The following is a 22,384-nucleotide window of genomic DNA, read 5'->3' as shown; positions in this document are numbered from 1 at the left end:
TAAAATGTCGGACTTCATGATTTTTGCCAGACTTTGCACTAGTTGTAACTTCCATATATGTTCTCATTTATTTCAAAGCAGAGATTATTTCATTTATTTATTTATTTATTTATTTATTTAATTAATTAATTTCTCCCCCGCCCATCTCCCCCCAATGGGGGAACTCTGGGCGACTCACACAAAACTTTACAACCGTAAATATACGTAAATACATAAAACATCGATTTAAAAACATTACTAAAAAAGGAAAAGGAGAGTCCAAGAAGAGGAAGAATCTGGGGCTGAAGACAGCAGGTCTCTATGGGGCTAGCCATCCCCACGCTTGAAGTATTCCCTCCCCACCCCAGACCAAGTGGCATTCTTGCATACTGCAGATATGCTTGTTTCACTGAAATGGTTTTCTTGCAGTATATAGGACCTTTTTGAACGTATATGCATGCACATTGAACTTTTGGATCACAGAGTTTTTAAATCTGGTGGATTATCTAGATTACCATCTGCAAACAACTGGAAGTATATTATAGATCTGATATATAATTAACTGGATTATGTCTAGTTAATATTATCAAACATCTACATTATTCAAAATTCATAATTGTAAAGAGGCTTCAAACTACCCAGCTCAGTTTAACAGTTCTAGCATAATTATTAAACTTGTATCAGATAACTTGGAATTTTCCATCTGGATGTAGCTAAAGAAGAAAGTATGCTGTACAGAACTGAGGCCTTATATCAATTTCTTCACCTGCATTCAAATTTGCTTCTGCTTCTACAGGTGCTGAATATCCAAGATATTCTATATAAGAATATTCTTATATTCTAAAATATAAGGGGAAAAACTCTAAACTTTATGAGGCCAAAGTAGCCAAAGCCTTATTTGGCTTTAAAATGTATCATTGGAAATTATTTAACTTCTTCCTATAGACAGAGCCCTATTATACTGTGCTGCATACATAAACCTCCTATTTTGGGTGGCCTGTTTATTGCAATGAAAGCAGAAAATTCACTTTAAGAGATGCACACACAGAGCTGCATCGTTTATTAATTTGAAGGAGCACCTCTTGGAAATGGTGGAACTTCACTGAATGCAATGTTCTATATTTCTGTAATAATACCACAGTTTTCTGAAGAATAAGTAACACATAAATAAGATTCAAATAATCCAAAATATCAGAACATTATTGATAGTTGGAATATATAGCATGCCTCATACATTGCTTAAAATGGGAGTTAATTAATGATCTGAATAGTTTTGGATTACCATGATTGCTAACTGGGACCAGTGACAATGTGGCCAAACATCAAGTAAGCCATCGATTCTCTGTCTGAACTTATTTATTTATTAGATGTGAATTTAAGAGCAGGACTAAGACAGTTAATTATTTTTGCAAGAAAATGTGCAAAATACAGAAAATCCAGAACTTTCACATCCTGTGGGTTTGAACGTCACATTGCTACTTAGCATCAGTTCACAGTCTCTAAATTTGGAAAATGCAAATGAGAGAATACCAAAAAAAAAACCCCACACACCTCAGTAAGAACTTTTAAATATGTAGTGGGGAAACACTAGAAATATCAAGGGAATTGTTACCGTTAGCTTTGATGTGGTGAAATATATGGCTTCAGGTGAGCAGTTAAAGATTCTCCACAGAAATCTTCATGAAAAGTGAAATAGTCAGAGGATCTGAAGCAAAGCAGAGCATGGTTGTGTATTCTGTTGATTAGCATCCATGGAAGGTTGATCTCCAGAATGTTGTCATCTGAAAATGATATTGAAACTGGAAAAATATAATACAGTTGGCTCTAGAAAATGTATCCCACAGGATTCCTTAGGAACTGCTGACAATCATGTAATTCTGGCCTTCTCCCCTGTCTGTCCTGTACAATGTTAGACAGACACACACACCCCCTCGATTTTGTTCCATAACTCATAGCAGATGATTCTGTCATACATTCCACCACACATTGTCCTTCCATCAGAGCTTAGAGAGTTCTCCTGTGGGTTCTTTTAGAAGCTCATTGTGATGCACATCTGGCTCCATTATATTTCATACACTTTAAAGCTGTCAGTTATTGGATGAGCCTTTCTGGTTCTCAGAAGGAATAGATCATCCTTCTTCTGAACTCCTAGCAGTGATGTTTTTCCCTCTGTCAGTATATTGCAAACAAACAAAGCAGTAAGTGGAGGCATAGTTATGCCTGTGTACAGGAAGAATTCTGGCTCCATATCACTCTGGTTACCATTTTAGAACTCATAGCTTGGCAGGTGGATAGGTAATTCCAGGTGAATATTTGGCCAAGTGCCTTACTGTTCATACATCCTACTTACAGAAAACAGTAATGAATAAATCTATGAGACCTAGGAAATTAATATTATGTATTTATCATCAGTCTATCAGTGTTTCTTCAGATAATGTGCTGTCTTATAAAGATAATAATTTGTAATTTTAGGAATTTACAATTATCTGGGTTAAAGCTCTTTAGGTTTGTGGTTCTATTTTCTTTTAAAAAGAATAGTTGGATTACCTTGTATGGAGAAACTGTTAACTTTTTAAACCTCAGCCTTGGGGAAAGAGAAAACCGGATAGTGCTATTTAAGTGTGGTTACTCAATGGAATTAAATAATACAGTTTAAGTATGGCTAATCAGTGATATTTATCAGATTTGGATGAGTCTGGAATCTCAAGGCAATCTGGAGTAATTCAGACAGATCTTTTGGTAAACTGAAAAAAGCAACGAAGACAAATTTAGCTTTGTTTATTTAAGCTCTTGATCGGGTCCTCCTTGAAGCTCCAGTCTTCATCGGTATTTTTGGAGCTTTGGTGAAGTGCAACAGCAATAAAAGAAGGGGAAACTATTTTGGAGACATGTAAATACCACTTGTATCTAACATAGAATGCTTAGCATTCCATTCCTTGGCAATGATTTATTCTGTTTCTCTATTCATTTTAAACCCTACTGTAGCCTTCCATATGCTACATAGTAGCATTTGTTTGCTAACCAACCACTTCCAGTGGCTAAATAATTCTAACATTGTGTTTTGTGTGTGTGTGCGCTCAGCACTCAGTGCATTCAGGAAGTCATCATTTTTACTCATCTTCTTGTTGCACAAAATAACTCTTCAATTTTATCAAACATTTTCCCATGAAAATTAATATTAAATTTTAATGAAGAGTGCATTATCAGGATTCTAGCTCAAGTAGAGGTATTCATGTGTATGCATGGGCTGTTATCTGCAGGCAGACATGCTTCAGCTGTTAGACCCCAGTTCTTTGCCAAGCTACTCTTGCCATTGCACCTTGAAGCATATTGTACGTGGGAATGTGTCACCTGAACAAGACCTAGATCAAAAGTGCCTAGGCTGGTTTCAGTGAAATTTAGAAAGACTGATTGCATCATAGCATTCTAGGTTGTCTATAAATTTTTCCCATTCTGCTGAAAAAAGTACAGCCATCTATATTTCTAACATATTACATAATGCAAGATATCTTGCTATCTTGTAATGAGATTTAGATACTAAATTAGACCAAAGAACCGAGGGTTTGCTTTTAAATGAAGTGCAACATTTCCAAAATGCTGAATATGGTCCCCAAACCCAGTCTTGTTGTACATGGACACTCCTATTCCGATACAATCTCACATTTTATTTCCCAAAAAAGTCTGCAAGGGATTAAAATCTGTGTGCTCATTTTCTTATTAACAGTGCACAAGACTGATTGACAGAAGCAATTCATCTGCAAGCTTAACGTAATTATGTACTATCATTTTATTTTCTCTGAAGAGTGTTTCTCAGATGCTCATTACTTGATATCTCTTACTGAAGTGTGCATTCATTGATATGCATTGTCTTTCAGATTTTATAAAAGTTAGAATAAGTGCTAAATAGAATGGTTATTTGACATGATGAAAGAGTTAGAATAAATGAGAATGTCCATACATTATTTTACTGCTGTTGTGACAATGTCATAAACTGCAAAATGTAACACTTGAAATGTTCTGCAGTTTAGGGTGAGTTAATAATAACAACACAGCCTTTCTATACTTAGATCGATATACATTTAATTTCAAAGAATCTGTTATTTTAATGAACTGCAATTATAGCCCAACAAAATAAAAATACCGTATTAAGGAAAAGATCCCCCAAAGTGTTCTGGAGGTGATGCTGCAGTGGTGGAACAATCTATCACATGCTTTTCTTCACTATATGGTGATAGAGATGGTCAAAACTATAGAATATCTTCAAGCAGGATCTTTCCATGCATAGATGTACATTATTTTTTCCTACAAACAAATGTTCTATTTTCACTGCCAGACACTGTAAAACAAACTATCCTCTGTGAGTAAATAGAAGGTTGTGTTTGTATCTGTGACAGTGTTTCTATTAATAAACATCTCAAATTTCTCCCAGGGTTTGTGATGTCAACATGTCTCCTTTCATGGAATTACAACTTGTAGCCTTATACCTTACCTCTGGAAAGATGGCACAACAGCACACATCCAGGACAACATTTACAAAATGAGTATGTATTGAAAATGGTGTAATATACAATAACAAGCCTGCTTTCAGGAGCTTGAAAGTACAAGGAATATTTACTACAAAGGAAGTAATCCAGAGATAATCCTACCAAGTCATTTTACTGGATATTTACTGGACAACTTCAGCTGTTGCTGCTGTTATCCCCAGAACAAATTTGCTTTTCTTTGATGCAGCATCAGTGGCAATGGCACTAAAACAAACACTCAGGGTCTTTGCTGTGTCTGGTCTCAGGCCTGGTGTGCTGAGCTATCTTGATGACATTGCTATCTTGCATCAACCTGAGAAACTGAATAATTTTCCATCTATGTATTATCTATTCCCTGAAGAGCGAAATCCACCTAGCTCAATGCACATCTAAAGTATTCAAGCTACAGTAACTGCCTTGGAAGACAGCTTCTTTCAAGTTATCTTGGAAGAAGCAGGAGATCCTATACATAATTACAACAGAAGAGTCAAGCCATTCTGTCTTCACTGCATTAAAGAAATGGAGATACACACCTTAAGTAATGTGTTAAATTATGCTTCAAGGATATCCAGCCTTTTCTAAAAAAAACAAACTTTGCTAGATGATATCAGAGCTAATGTACAGGAGACTACCACTCTAGTGTCCTCTATATTACATATCTTCTGCCTCTCTATTTCTTGATGTGTGTTTGCTCTAAGTACTAAAGGCCTTTCCCTACATGCAACTAAGATGGGAAAAATACACCCTGGCTGCATCCCCATGACATTGTCTTCATCTCATCTTCAGCCTGTATCTGAGGCAGCGCAAAGAAGTCCTTAGTTGTCCTGCTATCAGCAGCTGTATCAAGGAGGGCCTAATCTGATGTGCTTTGTTACCCAACCTGTTGGTGGCACAGGAAGGTGACCCATAGAGAATGAGATCAGTCTGGTGCCTACTGGCCATTTCAGACTATAGTGGTGCAAGCGTACCTCTTCCTGTGAGAACCTGGGCATGTCCCCTCCAGGCTGTTCTGCGGGCTGGTGAGTGCAAGGTAAGGATAAGCAGATGAATTTTGCTTCAGTGTGGATTTTTATTTTAGTGTGGAAAACCTGGTTTATCTATAGACATATGAAAAGAAGCTTTGTATAAAAAGCTATAACACGTTAACAATACATCAACATTGTATAGCAATGTTCATTCTAGGTGGGTTGCACTGGAAATTCAACTTTCCTCAAACTTGAAAATTATCCTGTTTTCTGTGTACCATACACTACAACATTTTTTATTTAATGGCTTTGAATCCATTCTTCCATTACAGAATAGGCTTGTGAATCACTGCCAAGGGACAAATATCTTTGATTCTCTGGGTCAATTATCCACTATAGTAAAGATATGTGAAAAACTGCTTTTTGATGGGAAACTTCTTTTTTTCTTTAAAAAAAAAATCAAATGCTATTATCCTTTCTTTAGTAGGGGGAGGCTGTCTTGGCATCTAGTCAATGAAAAATGTTTTCAGTCATTTCTCATCATGTCATTAATGGAGCCATTAAAAATGTTTGTATCCAATCTTTCATTTACAGTGTACATCCTTTGGTTCCTCAACATATATACATTATACAGAAGATAGCATACTCTCAAGTGCTTGTAAAATATTGCCCTCATTTGAGAGAAATAAAACTTTATGTGGCTGCTCTTTTGGTTAAGCTGAAGAAAAACATCATTTTTAAAAATGCGTATCTCAGTCAACTGCTGGAAGTATACAATCAGGTACACTTTTGAGTACATGTCTACCAGACTGATCACAAAATGCCACTTTCCAGTCCCTCCATTCAGTACACACAGGGGAGATGGGATTCTCCAGGATAATATTTACACTCAATTCAGACAACCAATTGAAATATTCACAGCTTAAGATTTCAGTTTACATAGTGGTTTGCACTTGGAGTAGCTATGATTCCAATCATACATATTTACTTGGATATTCCTCTATTGAGTTTATTCCCAAACAATATATGGGACTGCTGCCCAACAATATAATATGCTGCCTCTCTATTCAGGAATAAGTTTTCTTGTGCTCAGGTGATTTTTTCCCCCCAAGTAAGTAGGAAAAGAATTCAGTTTTAGGCTGTAATTCTGCATTCCATTAACTGGGAGAAAAAAACATGGTCAGTTTAGCATAGTGGATAAGGAATTCATTCATTCATTCATTCATTCATTCATTCATTCATTCATTCATTCGGCTGCCCATCTCACAAACAAGCGACTCTGGGCGGCATACAACAAGGGTAAAAAACCCCCATTATAATCTTATACAGAACAATTATTATGGTTGGTCACACTGTCAGCCAGGTGTTCAGGCTGGCTTTGGCATTTTTATCCACCTTTTGAGTCCTTCCCAAGGACCTGGGATAGGCAGATGTTGTTGTTTGACGGTGTTAAAGGTATCGTCACAGGATGTAAGCTGTTCCAAGTAAAGCTGCCTTTTTCAATTGACTGATGGTGATTTTGTCAAGGCCAATGGTCTTCAAGTGGTACTCCAGATGTTTTGGGATTGCACCCAAGGTGCCTATTACTATTGGTACTATCTTTGCTTTCTTTTGCCACAGTCGTTCTATTTCTATTTGCAGGTCTTTGTATCTTGAGATTTTCTCCAGTTCTTTCTTTCTCTTCTATTCTGCTGTTTCCAGGTATTGCAATTATTATTATTATTATTATTATTATTATTATTATTATTATTATTATTTTAAAAAGCTATAAAAGCACAAGGCTACAAAAGAACAAATATGTGGTAAAGAGTAGATGTTAATAATGGAGCCACCTTAGTATCTCACCAGTCCCCTGCGGTCCTCAGGCCTGATGGCACAACCAGGTTTTGAGGGACTTCCAGAAAGTCAATATGGATGGAGCCAGGCTCAGTTTGGGAAGGGGGAGGATGTTCCATAAAGTGGGCACCATGGCAGAAAAGGCCTGCTGCCTAGGACTCACCAAATGTAACCAGTAAGGTGCCCTTTTTGTTGGATCTGGTGGAACAGGCAGATTTAATCGGGTAGAAGAGTAGAGTTGGAGTACGAGTTGGAGTGAGGAGACCCAGGTTCTAGTTCACCCTCAGCTATGGAAGCTCACTGGGTGACTTTGGGCTAGTCTTTCTCTCAGCCCAACCTACCTCATGGGATTGTTATGGGTGAAAAATAAGTCTTGTACTTAGATACAAGTACATAACAAATGAAAAGTGGAACCGTTTATACAAAAATCTGTGCAACCTGCCCAATTTAGTCTAATATCATGTGTACAGCAAAATACACATAGCTATCCAAATTTGCCTTAGTGGAAGGAATATGAATAGTGGTAAGTGTTACACCGATTACTAGTATAGGAGTTACATAACATATTTTAATTGTGGAAAATGTGGCTTTCCTTTTTCAGAATTTAATTTTGACAGGATATATTTTTCTCTCCCTAAGGAGGCTATTCCCAGATAATTTTCTTGAGGGAGAAGACCCAGTCAAAGAAAATGTAAGAGATTATAGGTGGCATAATTAAAGCTGCATAGCAAATGTACTTAGCGAAATAAGTGAACAATAACATAAGCATTAAAAAATATATTATCTATTCCTCTAAGAAGAAATGTCTTCTTTCTCTTTTTAGGGTAGTGCCTCTCAGAATAATTTCATTACTGAGTATCTGGTGGACTGAGAAGACTCTTATTTTAAAAGCAATCTGAATGGCTTCCTGTGGCGAATGCCGATAACAAAACTTCATTCCTGCTTGCATTGTTTAGCTTAATTAAATAAGTCTAGACTCAGAGAAAAGCGAGCTGAAGAATGCAACTGACACATGCTTGAACCAGAACAGCCTGGCTTCTTATAACATTGTGCTCTGGTGTCTCAATTTTCCTAGACTCCCATTAATTCCGCTTTCTTTTCAAGCAGCTCTGCCAGGGGGAGGAAATGCCATTTGTAACTGTCACACCACTGTCTCTTCATCAGCTTAGGCCTTTTAAAAGAGCAAGGGCTGTTCATAAGGAGGGATAAAAATATATTACATGAACCAGCTTGGTCGGCTGATTTAAAACTGACAAGAGACTGAGTGGAAGCTACTGAAAGGCACTTAAGTATGTGGATTCTGCCCACATGTGGCACATGATTAAAAGCGTTAGTGCTGGCCAGTGTGCCTGAAGCAACTGTATGTCAGAAATGTATGGCCCAAGTGGCAGTCACATGAGCAAGCTGATATTTCTTAGGACACTACATCCAGCAGTGGTGCTGTTCTGGGCATCAGAGTGGGCTGATGAGAATATTAAGACTGAAGTACTTAAGATGCCCCAAGGAATGTTTAAGATACAGGGCCATCTAGGGGGTTCAGGATAGGATTTGTGCCTACTAGTGTATTTATTTGGGCCAGGATAGCAAGACTCATACCTGACCACCAGTCCTGAAAGCTGCCAAGATGAAAGGAGATCATAAGATTTCATATAGGGCAAGATACAGACTATAGAGTTATGAGGTATGAGAGTATTGACAGTTGGGAGCCTTAACATTTTGATTGTTGCTCTTTCACTCTTAGTGTGGATTATTCATGAGAAAGATTCAAATAATGATGCACTGTGCCTTTCAGGAGCTGCCCAGATGAATATTGCCTTCAATAATTTTGACTATGTTGCATATCCCTAACATTGCCTATCAGCTTGTGCTGGTGGACTTTATACGGTTGCTGGATTCAAAGCATACAGAATATGTGCACAGATTAACCTAGTATGAGCAATGTTTTTTCTGGCTAAATTGCATTTGTATTATTTCAGGGATACCTCTTCTCAACAGAGAAATGTCAGAGGTGGATTGTATCAGATTCAAAAGTGGACAGGCCCCTTCATTCTCTCTCTCTCATTCTTTCATTGAAACCCCATTTTTTATTTTTATTTTTCTCTCCCAAGAGTCAAGACACCAAGGAAAAGACAAGGGACTTTTATCAGATGTTGGTGGCTTCAATGGGTACAGAGAGCTTTTGAAATTAACCCAGGATAGTTAAAATTAAACTGAGGGCCCCGTGGCTCCAGGACATTAGCTTGCCCACCTCTTCCTTCACTTTATCACATTTTTGTTACAGTGAGAGAAAAACCATGTACTTAGCTTTGTAGAGAGCTGAAAACATTGTCTGTGGCTATCCTAAAACAAGAACCTGCATGGAATGCTACATGTACATTGTTTTATGCTTTTATAATAGGCCCTTTCAGGTATTCTCTCCATCAGGTAATTAAAAATCATAGTACTAAGAGCTCTTGCAGGCTCTTTCTTGGTTACGTGCCTTTCTTCTTAGTGCGTCTGTCTATGAACTGAGGGGCATATGGCCTGAAGCAAGGGATCTCTTGTATAGCTGCACCTTCTGCAATAGTGATAGAGTTCATGGAACCTCCACAAGTAGAAATGATTTCCTTTTTCAGAAAGTTGACTTCTAACTCATAGAAAGAGAGAAAAGGGAGGGCTATCGGCTTTCTTTTGTGCAATTTTTAATCTTGGGAGAGAAAAACATAAAGAGGGCTGAGGTAAATCTAACCCTTTTTAAACCTTCTAACCCTTCATGGTCAGTATGAATCAGCCTGCATGTTAAAGCAAGGTCCTTGGAGTTTATTTCTATTTAAAAGAGCAAATAAAAACTGATTCATCTTAGTTACCCCATTTCCATCAGGTTTTAGATCAGTCTGAGAATTTACTTCACTCTGAATTTCACAGTATCAAAACATAGATTCAGTTATAATTATGAACAGAAAAAGTACTCCATATGTACACCCAGATGTATGTTACTTCTGTACAGATGTTTTCCTTATTTATAAAACTCTCCAGATTTCTCATTGCTTTATAATATGGATCAGACTTTCCATTCCCTGAACTCAACAAACTCCTGAGCCTTAATGTTGGACTTAAATGAATTCTGAGACCCCTGAGAACCCTAAGATTTATGCTGATAATGGTCAAACATCCTAAACAAATCGGGAGGTAAAAACCTTGAAAGTCTGTTGGTGAGGCCCAGAAAATGGCTTATTGCAACTTAGCTAATGCTCTAATTCCCCACTTGATCGAATTAAAAGGGAAGTTTATTACAAAAACAGAAATTGGCAGGATTAGATGGAGTGTCAGCTCATGTTTCTTGAGCACTGATGTGATATTTGGTTTACTTTGATCGTCATCCTAGAGAGCCTGGATGTGTTTTTAATGGTTTCATATAATTGGCTGACCTCCAGAAACGCTGAAATAAAATATTCATTTTTTTTCCCATCATTCTCTTTCTCAAAACCTTACTTCACTTCACCTGGGATATGTGTGTGTGTGTGTGTGTGTGATTATGTGTATCTATGTGTGGGTGCATATGTCTGTTTGCACACTAACATTGAAAAAATGGATGAGGTGAATAAAAGCTTTCCCTCTCCCCTGCGGAGGGGGGGGGGAGATAATGGATTATTTTAAGGCGCTGCATTCCAAACTGGCTCCTAAACATGTTGACTGGAAAACAGCATAGTGGAAACAAACCCTCATGAACTTTGAAAGAAAAACAATAGCATTGGACAATGTTGGATCCTTCCCCAAGTTCCTGTCAATCCACTAGAGCCACTGAGGGCAAACAACGGTCTGTAAAATAAACACACAAGTCCGGAACTTTCCTGTATTTTTAAAAAAATCAATTATTATTATTATGAGATCACCTGACTGGAATATAGTTCAGGTGTTATTTGGGGCAATTTTTCTCCCCCCCCCCTTTTTTAGTCATCTGCTGCAGCTGTTATGTGGTGAAAAGCGGAAACTTCTTTCCTGTTATTTGATTTTTACAGTAGAAAAATGCCAATAAAGGGAGCGGGGAGAAGGAAAACACACCAAAAGCATGTGTAGTGCTTTTCCTATAGGCGTGAGTCAGAGAGAAACAAAAGAGAATTCAGGATGTTGGGCATCCATGAAAAATATGCAGCCATGAGCTGGAAATAGCTTGGTTACAAAGACAACAATGGGTAGAAAATGAAGAATTCAGTATTATTCAGCAACTGCCTGCTTTGACTATTGTTGGAAACATACAGGAGGGGAATGATATTTATTCATGGGCCAAAAAAAAAAAAAAAAGGTTGTACACCCAACTGTTTAAACAACCCCCTCATCTTATCCTGAAGCTTTTCTTGAAATATGAATAAGAACCAGCAAACCTGCATATAAAGACTTTTCTCCATTTTCTTATCTCCCTCCCTGGAGTTCACAAATTGTTAACTCAAACATAACATCTCTGAGTTAAATATGCAGATTCATGCAAAGTGGTGTTAAACATCTGAATCTGACTTTTAAATTAACAAAGAATAACATTAACACCTCCAATTAGACTCCATTGTAAAACTTTTTCAGCAGTTCTTCTCTGACATGCAAAACTCCCATTCATTCTTCCTTGCATATATTTATATACATTACACCCCTGATGCATACCCTACTTTCTATTCCATTAGACTATTGCTCATAATAAAGCCACAACCAGTATTGCTGACTTTCTAACTAATGTTTGGCTTTCACTATCCCCAGATAGTCAGGGGTGTTCCTCTTCCATACCTCTGATTATCCTTGCCTATGTCCAGAGAGACCTACTTTTTAAATCTGGTTCTTTGTTGCTCCTGAAGTGGAGAAGAATTCCTACTCGAAATGGAGGTTTTAATCATGCTTTTTAAGGATGTGAAGGATGTTCTCCATTTCCCCCCTGACATGCATACATTGCAGGATAACACTGGCATAGTGTTAAGCTGTTATGCTGCAATTTCTCTGCTACCATAAAAATGATGATGCAGGATGATGAAACATAATTCCATGGGATATTTGGCCTATTTGTATAGGATTGGTTGTACAGCTGCAAAGTCCATGCCAAGCCATTTCTTGCAGAAATACATTGGCTTTGTTTTTAAGTAGAAATGGGGAAACAGCTTCCTGCCTGCCTGCCTGCCTGCCTGCCTGCCTGCCTGCCCGCTCGCCTCTTCAAGTCAGACTTGACTTCTGGAGACTAATGGATAATTCCATGCAGTTATCTAGGCAACATTTTTGAAGGTGGATTGCCATTGCCTTCTTCCTAGGACTGAGTGAGAGACTCTGGCCCAAGATCAAGCAGCTGGTTTTGTACTGAAGGAAGAACTCAGGTTTCTGCTCCTAGTCTAACATATTTATAAATATCTAAATATCTAACAAAAAAGTGATTACAATCCAAGCTTTCATTCTCTCCTATGCAAGTGTTCACCCCCTTTTGTTCTTCTAGAAAGTTATCCCTTCCTTATTTATATGAACTATTTAGAAAAAAATTATTTATTATTTATTAACTAGATTTGTAAGGCTGCCCAACTTGAACAATGTGACTCTGGGCAGGGTACAGTAACAACAACATAAACAAAAATACATAATATTAAAACATATGCAATATGTAAATATGAGATATGAAATATAAAATGGTGACCAAGCATCATAACAAAACAACCAAAAGGGGACTCCACTTAACTGGCCCCTAATGCCTGGGGGAATTAACAGCTTTCCTAAAGGGGAGCAGAGTTGTTTTAAGCAACTCTATAAAAAAACACAAATAGAAAATGGATAAAAAGAATAAAAGAGTAAAGCACAAATAGGTAAACAAGGGATGTAAAATGTGAAGGACAGCATAGTTTTCCAGTATATCATTAATTAATTTTGATTAATTAAACATAACATATCACTTTAAAAAACTAAAAATTACTGATAAGCTTCGAGCAATAATAAATAAAAAATTATGATGAAATCATTATAAATCACCAAATAAAAATACAAGCTACCATAGATGGAGTCAAAACTGAGAATCTGTTCTACTTTAAATATCCCATGAAACTGAAATATGAACCCTATACATAGAAACAACCAAATTTTGGATGAGGTATCCATGTATTAAGATATAGTCCAGAAATGTTTCCAATTTGAATTAAATTATATGTCAGATTTACTTTTAAAGGCACAAAGTTATTTTGCACATCGAAGCATGCTCCCACAATTTAGTTAATCATTCTTCAAAGGAGGGAATCAGACCACTTGCCAATAAGAAGCATATGATATTCTTGCAGCAGTTAGCATATACAAAGCTAATTCAGTGCACTTACAATAAATATGTAGTTTAATAAAGTTTAACAAGAATATTGCAGGTTGAAATGGGAATTTAATTTTTAAAATTTGTTTCATTGTAGTATGAATCATTTTCCAGAATTGTCGAGCTTGACAGCATTGCTACCAAATACCAAAAAGTTTCCAGCATTTTTTAGAGAATGAATTATCCATTTTAGCAGTTAAGGCTCGAGTGATATGCCAGTGCTAAAACGTCTTGTAGTAATTTTGTCTAAATATGATATTTGGAGTAAATTTAATACTCTTCTTCCATTCAAATTCCCATTGTTGCATCTCTATTACTGCATTCAAATTCTGCATCCATTTAATCATTTAATTTTTGACTTGTTCATAGCACTTTATAAATTTCATAGCACTTTATAAATTTGGCCCAACAAATGTTCCCAACTGTGTATTGTAAGATTTTCTAGTTCAATGAAGTCTCTCAGTATTCCCTCTTGTTTCTGCAGTTCTTTTAGTGCTGTGCTATTTATCTGAAGATATCAAAATCAATCAGGTAGACTAGACCATTGTGAAGTATAAGTCTCAAAAGATTTTATCTTTGTCTTATTGAAAATTAAATCTTGCAATCTAAACAAATTATTAACTTTACCAGTGAGCAAATTTCTTAATGCTTTCCTCTTCATAAATGTAGACATTTAATAATGAAGCAAGAGGAGGAAAGTCTGGAGTTATTCTTTTCCTATATTTGTTCCAGACAACCAATACATTACTTATTATTACATGACCTCTTATAGATTGTTTATTTCTGTTTGTATCAACCTAGAGCTATTTATGCAACCATCTGGAAATCCTGCCTCTTTCATAAGAGTATCTGGGCAAAAGGAGATAAAATCCACTTTGAAACCTATGTTAAGACACTAGCACAATAATACAATTCAAAGTTCAGAACCACTAATCTACCTCTCTCTTTAAAATCTTGTAAAATCTTGAAATTAATCCTTAGTTTTTTATTGGACAATACATAGTTCATAGTTGTTTATGCCAGTTATCCAATATCTTGTTTTCAATATATACTGAAATCATTTGAAACAGAAAATTAAGTCATGGTAAAATATTCATTTTAATGGCTAAAGTTGTTCCTAGCCATGACAGGTTTGGTTATTTCCAACTAGAAATACCTACTTTTCTAGCTCATTAATTAATTAAAAATAACTCATTATTATTTTTTGTCATATAAATTCCTAAATATTTAACCTTTTTACAGTAATGTTAAACTTATTTATGAAATGCAGAATTGCTTTTCTTCTTCAACCAAATTCCATATCAACACCTGAGTTTTTTCTTTATTAATCCCATAACCTGACACAAAGCTATATTACTATATACACTCCATTAACACTACTGAAGTCTTTCGGTTGAGTAACTGTAAGTACAATGTTGTCAGCATATAACTTCAATTTGTGTCCTTGCATTGCTAGCTTAATTTCTTATTCTTTCTGGTCTTGGTTATCTGTACCATATCATTAAGCTGTTGCTGTCCCGTGTGATGCTAACTGACTGATTGTAAGCCAATTTAAGAAAATCCTGTCCAGACTGAGACACTTTCGCAACACATTGCAAGGTATTCAGTCTAGATAACAGGCTACCACATCCTCCCATTTAGATAATTCCAAATCTGTTATGACTTCCATGAAAGCAATTGTCAATCACTTTACTTCCTATGGGAGGAATCTTTCTGGACAGAGATACTTGTATATGTGTGTATATGTACAGTATATTATATAATAATTATCATCAGTCCAAAACTGTAGGATGTAGGCCTCTTCATTTAAGGTTATGGACTATAATCTACTAAACTGGTCCAGTGTGGGTCAGTAAATAGATGTTTTTAAACTTCTCAAACTAGACTGAGAGTGACTGACCCAAAGTCACCCAACTGCCATCTCTGTCTAAGAGATGACTAGAAAATGGATTCCCCCACACCTAGACCTAGTCTAGCACCTTAAACATCTCTCTCTCTTTACACACAAAGTTACATTAACTGATAAGCCTCAAAATACACAGCAACCAGCTTTAAAATAAAAATTCCTTTCTTAGTGTCCTGTTAGTCTGTAATGTCTTTTAGAGCCATGATTATCATGAATGCTGTAACAGCACAATGATTAGAACACTTTCTTAGTACATAGAAGGTTGCTGGTTTAAAACCCAACAGATCAACATTTTTAATTAGTAGTTTTCTTTCCCTAGCTACAGGGTACATGACTGAAAGCATTTCAAGATTAATGTCAATCCTTTGAGGTAGGCTAGGCCAAAAACAGACACCACAGAATTCCAGGAATACTATGTTGTAGGGAATATTAACAGAATTTTGAAATCCTCTCCCTGTTTCTCCCTGTTCCCTCTTCTACTAAACAAAATCAAGGTCATTTTGAGTTTCTTTGTCACACTTGCTTCAATCTCTGGGCTTTCTCCAAGTCTCTCCTTAACAGCTTGTTCCTTCCTTTCTGCCTCAATGACTCGTTCATACCTTCCCCAAGCCAGTTCTACATTCCTTTACACCCACCAAGGCAACTTTACAGATACAGCTCAAGATCTCATGACTGTGTGGCTTTCACCCAAATTGCTTAATAGTTTCACCTAAATTGTTTTGGAACTTACCCCAGAGGAATATCATTTTGTTGTTATTCTTCTGGATGGATCAGTTAACTAGGATTCCAGAAGTCATGCTCTTACCAGAAACAGATTATCACCTGGAGAAAGCAGGCTGTCACAAGCATATTCTTGTCTGCAGAAGAGGGACTAAATTAACCTAGTAAGCCTCTGTAGGCTGATGAATCTGTTGGTGTCCAGGCTGCTCAAACCTGGCTAGTGACCTTATCAGAGATCTGAAATAATAATTCTCTTATGCATGCTACAGCAGTGGCTAAGCGCTTCCTGTCCTATGTCTGTGTTATTCCATAATATACCCAAAGGTTACAGGCAATGAGGCATGGAGGCAGGCATGAGTGACTGTAGTGTAGGTCTAGGATTAAAACTGACATAACATGATGGAAGTATCCTTATGAATTATGTTGTGATGATCAATAAGGAAAAGAAATGAATGGATTTCTTCCCTGGTGTGATGGAATGTGAGGGTGGCCTTGGAAGACGCGGGAAAGAGATGCTACCTAGGAATGATCAGATAAAAGAGAAAGGAGTCCAGAATAGGGTAATGGTCAAAGAAAGAAACTTAGGAATGACTGGCTCTAACTACTCATACAGTAAATAGGGAGGGTGGAGATTTGTGCTTTCAGACTTGCAAGTTTCTGTTAATGTAGCCTTACAATAAAGTAGAATTAGTTCATCTAGTCTTGTTTCCTGTCTGGTTTACCTGAGAGGGCTGACACCTGGTTACATCTATAAAGAGTCGACAATAGAGCTTTTCAGTACAGTTAAATGACTGATACAGTTTTTAGTGGTCCTGGCTGGTGTCCTCTAAGCTGTTCTGTATTATGATTATTGAATAAACTTCTACCAATCCAATTAGGCTTGATTTTACTTTGCCAGAACAACATCTAATTAAATATTCTTTATCAGATCTTTATCTGACTTAGCCTAGAAGGCACTCCAAAGACCCCATCCTGCCAATGCTTTTTCACATGATTAACAACTTTCTCAAGTAAGTGGCATTCCCTTCCACCTAAAAGGAGACAATGGTGAAGCTCTTACTTAAGTCATCTTTGAACTTAATTCAATGTATTTAAAGCATTACATAGCAAAAGTCCAATTTGCACTCACAGTTGTCACTTGTTACTCTAGAACAGCATTTCTCAACAGCTGGCTGGGGAATTCTGGGAGTTGAAGTCCACCTATCATAAAGTTGCAAAGGTTGAGAAACACTGCTCTAGAAGTCACCCCATGTCTTAAGTCATTCATTGGACCCATTTTTCAGAACTTACCAGGTATATCTTTAACATGACAGTAAATTCTTTTTGGGGTGGGGTAGGCCTATATTGTAGAACAGAAAGAGCTCAAAACATACCATTCAAAACATAGACTTTTAATTGTTTTATCTTTTATGGTTTTTATCATTGTATTTATCTGATTATATTTCTGTAAGCTACCTCAGGATTGAGCACCATAATAATTTGCTATATAAATAACATAAATATTTTCCTCAGTACGTTTGGCTACTATGCATGTTTTACCAACTAATTTCCTCTGCACACTATATAATAAGGATTTCTGAGTGCTTTCCCCTAAAATATGCATTTTTTGTTTTCATGTTTCTAAATATATGCATTTTTCCATTCACATTACTGAATTAGAGAAAAGTGTAAATTTCAATATATTGTTGCGTACGGGGAATTGTGAATAGGATAATTTCACACTGAAATGAGAACTGAATTAATTTTTCACACATTTCAAGTACGCCTAGAGTTTTTCTGTTTAAATTTCCTACTTTCAGGATAACACTAAGCTTTTTTTTTTATGCAAGAATACACAGCTATGTTAAAGAATGGCTTGGTTTTCTCCCTTGAGTTTTAAAACAGACCTTCTTCATCATGTAGGCTATTTTGCCAAACGCATGATTTTGATAGCAATAATGTGACATGAAGAAAGAAACTTCTGTCTGTAGTAGAAATGGTTTACATTAATGTCAGCTACAAAGTGGACATTGTTCCCCGTGCTGATGAACTGCAATACAGGCTATTGTTTTGCATTGCCTCCTTAAGGAAGTTGCCAACAATATATTACACTTCAGTGTTGCAGCCTCCACCGGTCAAGATTTGGCATTCCAATCTCCTCCTCCAGTGTAAACTTTACTTAATTGTTGCTGTTAAAAGCAAAGAATATTATAGATCCATGCTTCATGTGCCATGTCCATTGTTCCTTTTAGTGCCCTGAAAATCAAGTTTTTGCCATTTTAGTGCCCTGAAAATCAAGCTTTGCCATGGAACAAAACCCTACAATTGTTAACTATAAGGAGTCAAAATACTATCTGTATATCAATACTGGTATCTGTGTCTGTATTTTCAACAATTTTTTGCATGACTTCCTCTGAACACCAGTGTAGATTGAATTACATTAAAGCTGGAAACATCTGTGGCCTGATAAGAATAATTTCTCATAACACATGAGCTTTTTATGCTCTTTATGGGCTGGGATATGAGGAAAAGGTGCTAAGTTATATTTGCTTATGTCATGTCAAACTGTAACAATCCACAGAGTAATATTTTCAGTGGTTGTCACTCAATTCAAACATTCCATTCCTCTGAAAATTTGCCAAAGCTTTGATTTTATCAGCATTGATGATGCTAAATGTCAGTTTAATTCAAACTGGCATTTGATTGCATGACAGGGAGAATGGATTTTGTCCCTTGATTCTTCTTTCTTCTTTTGTGGTTAATAAAATGTACTTACCTCAGCTTATGAAACAGGATATGTTATATCTCAAACTATGCTTACATAATACCGAACACATACATATTAATCATGTGCTTATATTTGACCATGGGATGGATAGATAGATGGATCAATGGATGAATTGATTGATTGTTAGATGCCTGCAATTTATATGCTGCTCAATTGCAATAAGTTTCTGAGCAGCTTAATCATACATAACTCAAATAAAACAAATTTTAAAAAAAACAACACCAAATCCAAAACTTTAATAACAATCTATTTCCTAGCCTAGTGGTCTTATTACCAATATTTGCTTGTGCTGGGAGAGAACCCATCTTTCTGGAAAAGCAGGACTTGGAAGTTTTCTTCAATGTCAACAGGGTTGATACTGTCCTGACCTCACGTGGACCACCGTTGCAAAAAAGAGGGACAGCTCCAGAAAAGGGCACCCAATAAATTATTTCCCATTTATTTTCTACTTTAGAATTTCTTTTCATAGCATTTTCACTTTATTCTGGGAAGGCTGACTGGAGAGTTGATTGTACAAGGAAAGGTAGGATAGTTTTCCACACACATACACCTTATAATTCTACGAAGTACCAGCACCTTACTTCCAACCAGGAGAATGGCATTATCCTTTTCTCCATTTAATTATAAAGATATATTTTTCTTATGAAATTGAATGCAAATGTTCAGAAAAAGGTAGAGGAATTTTTTGGCGGGTTGAATTAATGCATACAAACAAAAGAAATGTGCTTACTCATTTATAAAACAATACATTGTGTGCCTGAAGTTTATTATCCCTGAAATTACTTTGATAGGGGATTTTGCACACTCAAAGCATTATGTTCTCACCATTACAGGCAGACGTGGCAGTTCTTTTTCTGAAGAGAAGCTGAGGTTGAGGTTGAAGGTAATACTAAAGGATAGATGCCTACATAAGTTCTCCCTACTTGTGAGATACTTTTGAGATGCACTAAGTAACCAAAATTAGCACAGTTTTGGGGGAAGACAAGAAATATGTAGTTTTCCAACTCACTCACTTTGGAAGTCTCCTCGTAGAGCCCAAGGAATATCTCTAGTTTTCTAATATTTGCAAGTATATTCCATTGAAAATATCCCAGTTCTCTCTCTAAAGGGAGCAAAATTAAATTATCCAGTTTCCTAAGACGAGAATGTAACTACCCAGGATGGCAGATCCCAAGCATGAAGGAAGTAATGCTTTACTGGAGGCTAGGAAGAGTCAGTATTATCAAAATAATAGTACCTGACTTTGACCTGAGAAACTGACCAGGATTAGGCAGCCTCTGTGGAATTATAGGTCTATAGGCTAGACTGGGAGATGAAAAGAAATAAAAAATTAAAAAGGCAATAGCTAATCAGTTCCCTGTTGCTGCCAAAATCACTACATCTATGAATCCATAAAGTCACCAGGAGTTCAGCTTGATCCAAGTGAGATTTTACTTTACTTTTATTAGAGGCAATCAAGAAATCTTAGCTTGGACATCAACAATCTCCAATGTTTGAAGCAGAAAAGGCCCTTCTTATCTGCACAAAAAAGGATTTCTCTATACAACTTTGTACTAGAAACCCCAAAGAGTGTCCATCGAATGCATAGAATTGCATGTTATTTCCCCCCCTTTCAAAGAGATAAGCTGATATTATTTTAAAATATGATATCAAGCTATGCACACAATACATGCATTTATTAAAAAATACATAGATGAAACCAATTCTAATCACACATGCAACAGCTGATTAAACTAATTCAAGAATGGATTTATGCAGATATTTACTTCTTCATGCCATCAGTTATATAAATACTCTGTCTTTGAACCCAATCTGTATTTCCCTTCCATTCCTTTCCCTTCATATACATAGTATCATTCCTGCCTATAGTTAACTATGAAGAAAACAATAATGTAAAGCAAATGTAAGCAAATATCCCTTTAAATTATTTCTGGATATGTTATAGAATCATAATGTTATAAAGAAACCTCCCAGATAATGTAGTCCAATTCCCAGGACAAATTTTACAATTAAAGCATCTTCATTAAGTAGTCCTTTCTGCCTCTATTTTAGAATCTCTGGCAGAGGAATCCACCATTCCCTGATGCAGTTTGTCTCATTAAATGCTACCATTAGAACACTTTTCAGCTGAAATCAGTCAAGTGTTCTATGACACTATATTCTCACACTTTCATTGCAACATCTTTCTCTGGGCTTTGTCAGACACATGGAAGCAGCATGGAGGAAAAAACAGGGCTAATATAAGATACGCTGAAATCTGACATTAGCATATTGTATATTTAAGATAAAATGGGCAGACTAGCTTCTGGCATGTGTGATGTATTTCGTGTCTTTAAAAATGTGCTTTGCTGACTGTAGAGGGTAAGGAAGATGCAGGAAATGTTATCTAGGCAAAAGGGGATGAAGCATTTTGAAGTCCAAAATGGCCAGATAAAATTCAGAAGTGGTTCAGGCAGACACCTCCTTAATTCACTGAACTATAAGAAGGAAGAGGAGATAGAACACAAACAGGCTTGCAGGATTCTGTTATTATAGCCAGCCCAGTAAGAGTCATTTTAGTCTTCCTGTGGAATTGATTTCCTGGCCTGGTCCATCCAGTGGGGCTGATACTGACTTTCTAGATCGTTTGGCTATGGAAACCAGCTGGCTCACACATACCATCATTGCAGCTGGGATACACACTGCTCTGGGGGAACACCTGGCATCCTTTTTTTATCTCCCTCTTTAAGTTGTCCTGCCAAGGCCATCAGTTGTTTAAGGAAGACCATATGTTTGGTTGCAAACACTGCATTACTGGGCAGCATCCTGTTTGCTCTGATTGGGAACTCAGGTAGAAAGGAACATTTTGTATCTTCTGTATGCAGGAGTCATTGGGGATCAGGGAGAAGAATTGGGGGGAGGGGGGAATTTTCTATTTTGTAAGGGAGCATATTAGGAGATTATTATTCCCTATGCTTTGAATGAGGCAATTTGCTCCTCCTCCTAGTTTTACCAAAGACCCTGCTATTTACTTAGCACTAGCAAAACACCCCACAATATGACAGCTATGAGAAGCCAGATACGGAAAAGCTCCCTAATATAAAGGCAGTTGCAGTTGAGTTTGATTAAAAAAAAGCAAAAGTGGGATGAAAGGAATGATGGGCAGATTTTATTAGGATTGACAGATTGGGGCTGCTAATATTCAGACCACCACTAGAGGGCAGCAAGGAGATAGGATTTTCTGTATCACATGACTGTCCCCTAGTGGTTGCCCAGACTCCAGTAGTATCTCCATATGCAGCATTACAGATGGCAATTGATATTTCCTAGTATTTTGAAATTATTCACCACTTTCCAGTCTATCTGGAAAACTGAATGGCTGAATTCTTTGAGCTGTTTTAATGGAGAGCCCCACAT

General features: G+C 36.8%; 1 long non-coding RNA gene across 9 annotated transcripts in view; it reads left to right on the top strand.

Annotated features, from left to right (window-relative positions):
* LOC112541514 (uncharacterized) overlaps positions 1–22,384 on the top strand; it is a 220,299-nt gene that overhangs the window by 145,706 nt on the left and 52,209 nt on the right. For 3 of the 9 annotated variants that reach the window (XR_015796357.1, XR_015796355.1, XR_015796354.1), the window contains exons 6-7: positions 4,409–5,532; positions 7,109–7,168. This is a non-coding gene — a long non-coding RNA (uncharacterized LOC112541514). Of the gene's footprint in view, positions 1–3,703; positions 3,748–4,408; positions 5,533–7,108; positions 7,169–7,942; positions 7,995–22,384 lie in introns of all 9 variants that reach the window. The other 6 variants (XR_015796361.1, XR_015796358.1, XR_015796363.1 and 3 more) reach the window with 6 other exon arrangements.

This window comes from Python bivittatus, unplaced genomic scaffold (genome assembly GCF_059951505.1).
Source record: "Python bivittatus isolate LINGU-HERP-01145 unplaced genomic scaffold, Pbiv_v1 ctg000330_np1212, whole genome shotgun sequence".
NCBI classification, from domain to species: Eukaryota; Metazoa; Chordata; class Lepidosauria; order Squamata; family Pythonidae; genus Python; species Python bivittatus.
This window is presented reverse-complemented; position numbering and strand designations above follow the sequence as displayed.